Source organism: Ceratotherium simum, chromosome 17, assembly GCF_057802395.1.
Source record: "Ceratotherium simum simum isolate JZ-2026a chromosome 17, ASM5780239v1, whole genome shotgun sequence".
NCBI classification, from domain to species: Eukaryota; Metazoa; Chordata; class Mammalia; order Perissodactyla; family Rhinocerotidae; genus Ceratotherium; species Ceratotherium simum.
In genome coordinates this window covers 10,672,574-10,680,726 of record NC_141916.1, presented here as the reverse complement: position 1 = coordinate 10,680,726, position 8,153 = coordinate 10,672,574, and the positions used below count along the sequence as shown (strand labels likewise).

Here is an 8,153-nt window from a genome sequence, read left to right as displayed (position 1 = left end):
TTCAAAGAAAGAGATGGAGAAGTTCCTCAGAAATCGATTTTGGAGGAATGTTTAATTGGGAGGTGATAGTGTTGGACAGAGGAAGAAGTATGCGTTGGGGAGGGGTGTAAATTTGCCTTTAGGGCATCAGCAGGAGATTGGTCTAAGTGTTTTGATTTTTAAGCAACAGCAGGCTGCATTTGGGTCTCAACAAGATCTGAATTCCCCATGTGTTAGTGGAATATATATATATATGATTTCCCTTTCTGGGATCTAAATCTGTATAATTCCTTCATTCTGCAGTGAGACACAAACACAGTCAGCATCCCACTGAAGAGCATAATGATTGATCCCAGCCAAATTTCTGTCCCTGTTCTCTCTTGAGACTAACTAGTCATTGAGTAATTTTGTAGGAAGTAATTGATGGGAGGCACGTGAAATTTAGCAGAAGCAGGAGGGAGAGTTAAATGTGTAGGGAATATCTAGGTCCTGAGAAAATTTACCAATCAGCCTATTGAATTGCCTATACAATATTTGAACAAAGAAAAATATACTCATAATAGAAAAAATAAAATACTCTGTCTCAGACATGCTCAGTTTATGAGACTCTATAGATGACTGATGAGAGCTACCAGCTGACACTTTAGGCAGAGAAGGTGAATTGATGTCCTATTGTGTGGCTTTCAATAGCCAAGTTTAATTCATTAGTGAAGAATGGGAATTAATGATTTTGGAATGATTGCTGCACATGAGGAGAACCTATAGATGGGGAAACTGGTTAGAGACCATTCCAATAATGCCGACAAGAAACCACGCAGGCCTGAGCTAGTGTGGTGACTGTGGGAAGGGAAGGGAGGAGACACATTTGATAGAGCTTGTCGACTTGATGAGATTTGGCAACTGATTGGATGGAGGATGTGAAGGAAGAGAAGAATTAAAGATGACTAATTTCTGGCTCTGCTTGGTACCCTGTGAAGTACCCTAATCAACACCCCAGAGAGATACTGTGGTGAACAGGCTCAGATCAAGAAATTAATTCTTTAAGTTCCTGCATCATGCCTTTGCTTTTTCTTAACGTTGTCTCTGAGTTGTTTAGTTACAACATTACAATTTATTCTCTGTCTCCACTCTTGCTTTGCCCTTCCACTATAAAGCACCATTTGTCCCCCTCTCCAGGATCTTGACATTTTATTCTTTCTTTCTCTCCCACATCCGCAATTTCAGCTGGTATATTTCTTCCTGATAGGGCATTTATGTATAAAATACATCAAAAAAATCTGTAAGTGTATTCTTACGGCACAGTCCAGAGGACTCACTCTATCCTCCAATGTACACCAACCACTATCCATAAATGTAGCCCTGATGTAGCACTATAGCCCCCCACCATCTTTTTAGAGTGGCCCTGAATTTTAGAATTTCTAGCACAGGTGACTGGAATGAGTTGTCAACAACAGGTTATGCTCTGAAGGAATATCAAGTTTGGTTGAAGGAAGGTTGGGAGTGGATCCAGGTTTTAGGGATCGAAGCTCATAAAATTTGGAGGATGTCTTTGAGGAAAAGATATACAATTATAAATAAAAATTAGGTAAAAAGTAAAACTTAATTTAGAATTAGGAAAACCATCACATCAAATTATAAATTTAAAAAAGCTAACAAATATCACAAAAATAAAAATTCCAGAAAAATTTTATATTTTCTTAATTAACTTCCTGATATGCCTCTAAAAGAGTTTATGCCCTTACATTTTTTTGGCTGCCTACTCTTTGATCATATATTCATGTGACAATGATTTTGTAGTATAATTATCTAGACCAAGAATAAAAAGGTAATTTGGACTTTGATATATTTAATCAAAATTTTTTTAAAGTTAATGGTTGGCATTTATGAAGCATGCAACTTCACCCACAGATAGTCTTACTGGTTATGGAACAAACAAAAGTAAACATGTCTTACAAGTACAGGAATTCTATGAATTCTGTTTTGTGCAATGCCCATGGGAAAAGAAAAAAACATGTTGTGTTTATAACTGTACTCACTAAATTATATTTCCTAACAGAAGAGAACTTCCATTTTGGTTAGGCATCAATAAAAACCAAATTCTTTGTTTATAATTTTACCTGTCTGATAATTGGAGAAATTTTCCACGGATTAGCTTCTTGTTTTATACATTTTAACCCTTGTTTCTCCTTTACTACACACATACTTCTGGTGGCAGGCACAGAAGGACTTGTTCATATTGTGATATGTTTTGCAGGTGTGACATATTTGTATTAGCATATGAGTTCACACAATAGGCCAGTAGGATTATTTCTGAGATGGTTACCTATAATCTAATTATGTACTGAAGTGACTGCAAATCACATCAATGTATCCCATTAAACCAAAAAAAAAAAAAAAAAATCATCTTTCCCTTAGCCATATCTCTCAAATGCCCCAGACCACTTGAATACCACTTGACATGAAAGAAAGTGTGATAGAGCTGAAGTCATATTGGAAAGAGAGAATAGTCTTGACCAATTTTGGTTAAAATATCTTACTTTTGCAAATTTCACAAACATAAGACTATGTGAACATATTCTGGGGCCCCTTACGTGTCCCTAGAAATGACCTGTGACAGGGAAGGGCCTGAAGTGGAAACTTCGTTAGATTCATGGTATATTTACTCTGTGGGAAGATACGACTTTCGTTTTGGACTTGTTGACTTTAAGGTGCCAGTGGAGTGTCCAGGGGGAGGTATTCAGCTGGCATTTGGTAATGGGGCTAGTGTTTGGGAGAAAAAATGGGCAAAGAGATAAAAGTGGAACCACATCAGCAAGAATTTATGCTTAAAGTCATTGGATGGATGAATTATTAAATGGAGAAAGTGAGTACGTAAGGTAGAACCTTGGATAGATATATACATTTAAGAGATAGGGAGAGAAAGAAAAACTTCAGAAGGAAGTAAAAAAGAATGAGATGAAGAGGTAGAAAATTAATCAAGATGATGCAATGTCTAGAAAAATGCATAGAATTTAGTTAATACTTGAATTAGTTTCCGATTTCTGCTGTAACAAATTCTCACAAATTTCACGGCTTAAAGTAGCACAAATTTATTATCTTACAATTCTGGAGATCAGTAGTCTGAATGAGTCTCGCCGGGCTAAAATTAAGGTGCTGGCAGGGCTACATTCCCTTCTGAAGGTTCTAGGGGATAATCCCTTGTCTTGCCTTTTCCAGCATCTAGCTGCCCACATTCCTTGGCTGGGGTGCCCTTCCATATTCTAGGTAAGCAATGGCTGGTTGAGTCTTTTTCACATTGCATCACTCTGATTCTGACTCTTCTGCCTCTCTCTTCCTCATTTAAAGACCTTTGTGATTGCATTGAGTTCACCTTGATAATCCAGGATAATTTCCCCATCTAATGGCCAGCTGATTAGCAACCTTAGTTCCATCTGCTACCTTAATTTTCCTTTGCCATATAACATGATTTATTCGTGGATTCCAGGGATTAAGACGTAGATATCTTTGGAAGCCATTATTCTGCCTAACATAGTACTTAACAAATATTTCTTGAATGAATGACTGATAGATTGAATATCAAAAACAAATTTTAAGAAGGAAGAGGTAGTAAACATAAAATTAACTTGAGATCAAGAAGGATAAACATGGACAAAAATACACTGGACTTGATAACCAGGAGGGCACTAGGGGCCTTTGAGAAAGCATTTCAGCAGCTTGTTAGCTTTGGAAGTAAGATTTCAGGAGATTTTTTGAGTGAGCTGGGCTTAGGAAATAAAGACAGGGAGTTTAAATTGCCTTTTGTAGTAAGAAGAAAGAGGGAGAGCTCTGGAACAATGACTCAGAGGGAGAGTAGAATTCCTAGAAGGATTTTTTTTTTTTGTTATTAAGATAGAGGATATAATTATATTTATAGGTCAAGGGAAAGGAAACAGTACAGAGAGAGAGAAAAAAAAATATTCAAGAAAGTGGGGCCAGTGGTTGGGGTTCTGCATGCTCCACTTCTGTGGCCCAGGTACACGGGTTCGGATCCCGGGTGCGGACCTACTCCACTCATCAGCCATGCTGTGGTGGTGACCCACGTACAAAGTGGAGGAAGATTGGCACAGATGTTACCCCGGGGCTAGCAAAAAAACAAAAGAGGACGATTGCTAATGGATGTTAGCTCGGGGCAAATCTTCCTCACACACACACACAAAATGTTCAAGAAAGAGATGGGATAATTGATAGATCAATATCTTGGAAGAAGCAAGAGGGGTTAGGACCAAGATCACAGAGGAAAATGGAGACTTGGGAAAAAAAGGAAACAGAACAATCTTTCTCTGAGACAGAAGGAAGAAAAGATTAGTGAAAGAGCAAAGACAAGTAGATAGGGAGAAAATTGTTGAAAGGATTTAAGTTAGACGATCTTAATTTTATCAGTAAGTGATAGACATAGGTGACTAAAGACAGTGTGGAAACTTGGGGCATGGAGACAGCACAAGAGATCTGGAATAGATCTCGGATGATGAGAGAGATGATCCACCACAGATATTTGAAATATTTGACTAGCAGCACAGGAGACAAATTGGAAGGGAGAGAGTGTGCCTTTAAAGTGATCCTGCCACGTTTGTAATTTTCTCCGCAATACTCAGCCACACGTGAGGTGGATCAGAGAAAGCAGACAGTGGGGTTTCCCAGGGTGGAAAAGACAACTGTGTGTGGTAGAGAAAGAGAGTGAGAGCACACAGCACGCTCCTGAGAGTACTGCTTGAATGGTCAATCATGCCGTCCAGCTTGGACATAGAGGGACGTGATCCAGGATGGGGATAATGGGCTGGGAGAACAGAACAAGGAGGGGAGGGGCTTGGAGGTGATGATGATGAAGGCTAGGCTCAGCAGAAGTGAGTGAGTAAGATCTACAAGAGGCTCTAGTGGCAGAAAGTGCTGAGATGTGGCTAGGCTTGTGGAGGCTACAATACAATGGAGATGACAGTAACCTGAGCATCAAAGTTTAAGGAACTGTGGTATAAAAGTGCTGCAAGACCAGCAGCATGACACTGAGGGAGGGTGGGACTGTAAAGGAAATGTTAAAATTGTGATGGAAGAGGAAGAGCCTGTAGAAAATGGAAAATTGGAAAAGCAGTAGGTGACATGGACCTTGAAAAAAGAGCGATTATTGAAAGATGGCTGTCAAACAACGGCCTGGAAATGATTGCAGGGGACAAGGATAATATTGACTCCTTTCTTATCCCAGGGAGCTTTAGGAGGTAACAATCTTTTAACAAATATTTCAGCAGCCAATATATGACAGACACTGGACTAGGGAGTAAGCATACAATGGACAGACGCAATCTGTCCTGATGTACCTTAAAATCTAGTGGGAAAGACAGACAGTAAATTTAAAAAAATGTATAATTATAAATCATGGTAAAATCTATGAAGAAAACAAGCATAATGCTATTTTAAGAGACAAATGCTCCAAATATTTTTGCTTGGTTATATTTGTACTTCAATAGCAAGAGTGGGGAACATTGACTCAGAGCCTGAACAATCCCTTTAAAACATACATCAGATCGTATTCTCCCTTTCTTAAATCTCTTCTTTCTATTACACTTGGAACAAACTCAAAATTCCTTATCTAGGTCTAAAAGACCCCACATGATTTGATTCCTTAAATCTCTCCAAACTTTCTGGTTCCTCTCTCCTACTTTCCACATCTCATCCAGCATTGAGCCCTGCCATTTCAGCCTTTTAATGCCTCTCAAATCCATGTCTCCTTGGCTATCTTTATCATCACCATATATCAATTCAACCTATCACCATCTTTCATCTGTAACAATAATTGCTAGTCTTATCATAAAAGTCTGGCAGAAGGTCAGCCGTCCCTTTTCTAGAAATCTTAAACAGGAAAAATTTCGAGCTGAAATATCTGATTCTGGATGGACTTTCCTAACCATGGCTAACAACTAGTGCTCTAGACAGGAGCAGACCTGCTCTGAACTCTCGCCTTCCTGGCAGAAAGGGAACGAAGGATACAGAATGTGTGTGCCTATCAGGGTAGTTAAATTTCTCAGGTTTTAGCATACTGCGCTGTGTAGTGGAGAGATTGTTCTGGTGCTTTTGTATCAAATATATCTGGATTCAAAATCTAGCTTTACTACTTACGAGCTGTGTGAACTTCGACTAGAGGTTTAGATTCCCAGTGTCTCAGTGTTCTTATAAATAAAATGGGAATAATGCCCTCTTTGAAAGGCTGTTAGGAGTATAGTGTAAGTGCCAAGCAGAGCGCCTGGCCCGTTCTGGACACTCAACGAACGCTAATTCCTTCTATTTTGTTTTTCTCAGATTTTGCCTAGGAGACAGGGATGTAAATCTCTGAAAGTGATCCCAGGCATTTTGAACCGTGACCGTCACTGGCACAAGGACTGTCCCAGGCAGTAACTCCAAATTCAATCCATATGTCCTGTAAAACAGGGATGGGAAAACTGAGTTTGGTAATTCTCAAAAACTGAAGAACACGCTGTGCCTTATTTGCACTATTGCATTGTACTTATTTCTACATTTCAAAGAATCCTACTGTTTCAGAGCTGGAAGAACCCTTAGAGAGCATTTTGTGTTATAGTAGAAACAACACTGTGCCAGGGGTCAGGAGTCAAGGATTCAAGGGCTGGATTTGCAGCAAACTAGCCATAGGTCTCCTAGTACCTGCCTTGCTTACTTCATGGAGTCGGTGAGCCTTTGTGGGATGATCAAGTCTCCCCACGAGCACGCCTGACAGGCTATAGGTGGTTATTGTTTTGACTAACCATCAGTTTTTGTTTTGTTTAATGTTTTTAGACTTGCCTTTTTTTTTTTTTTTTTTAATAACAGGGGCAGGGTTGTCAGTGTAAGAGGAGAGGAGGTGTGTCTGGAGAAGCCAAGGGGTATGAGCAGGAAAGATAGTGAGCTATGAAGGCTGTGTGATATAACCATCTTCCTCGGTCTCCTCAAGAAAACTCCAATGAAACTACACAACGCTGCAGGAATTTTGGAAATTGATTTGCATACTTTCACATGTCATGTTGTGTGCAGTTGGCCCCCAAGACTGTCTCTAGTGAATTCGGGGCTATTCCCATGAAATTCAATAACACGTGGGTAACTTGAATGGCAAATTAAATAATACTTACGAAAGCACCTTAGAAATGCATATGCTAATCAGCTGTAAGTTGTTATTCTTTGCTTCAACACTTTGACTTTGCAGATGAAAAATCTGAAGCTCAGCAAGTTTATGTGATTTGGATGCGAGTATTCTAACCTATTTCATAGAGACTTTTGTGAGGACCAAATGAGATATAAGGGACGCAGCTCAGGGCTTGGCATGTAAGCCCTCAGGAAGTGTCACCAATTATTATTGTGGTTGTGCTGCTGCTGTTGATGCTGCTGGTGGTGGTTGAAGACCTGAGTGGGAGACTGTTTCCTGACTCCCAGTCCAGTGCACTTTCTACTTTACCTTCTTCCTTTCGCAACTGCCATGCAATTATTTTCAAGGCCATTGTTGATCTTGTAACATAAATCCCAAAAACGTAAATTTGGTGGAATAGATTATAAGACAGGTTTGAAACAAGCTTATGCAATTTTGAATAAGCAAAACAAAAAATTAACTTTCCTGAATTAACTAAGATTATTATCTCAACAAAAGTAAGAATAGTCAACTAGAATTTACAAATGAGATACTTCATTTGAATACACATCAAGCTCTATTACTCTTAGTGCCCAAACTATTCCAGGCCCTAATGGGGGCATTTAGTCAGATTTGGTGAGGTGTCCTTCATTCATGCTCATCCATTCTTCATTCAGAAAATCATTTTTTTTTCTTTGTGAGGAAGATTCGCCCTGAGCTAACATCTGTGCCAGTGATCCTCTATTTTGGGTGCTCTACACGTTCAGAGAAACTTCTCTGGTAACGAACTATAGAAATGATCCCTGAAAGTATAGTCTTTCCTCCTCTATTTTGTATGTGGGTCAATGCCATGGCATGGCTGATGAGTGGTGTAGGTCCATGCCAGGATCCAAACCTGTGAACCCAGGCCACCGAAGCAGAGCATGCCAAACTTAACTGCTATGCCACAGACCGGCGCCCAGAAAATCTTTACTTAGCGCCTATATGTGACAGGCACAGTTCCAGCTAACATCAATTGAGCACTTCTTCTGTGAAG

The 8,153-nt window shown here is 39.5% G+C and overlaps 1 pseudogene; it reads right to left on the bottom strand.

Moving 5' to 3' along the window:
• Nucleotides 1-7,790: 7,790 nt before the first annotated feature.
• LOC147914688 (small nucleolar RNA U3) lies at nt 7,791-7,936 on the bottom strand (annotated as a pseudogene).
• Between the last annotated feature and the right edge of the window lie 217 nt (nt 7,937-8,153).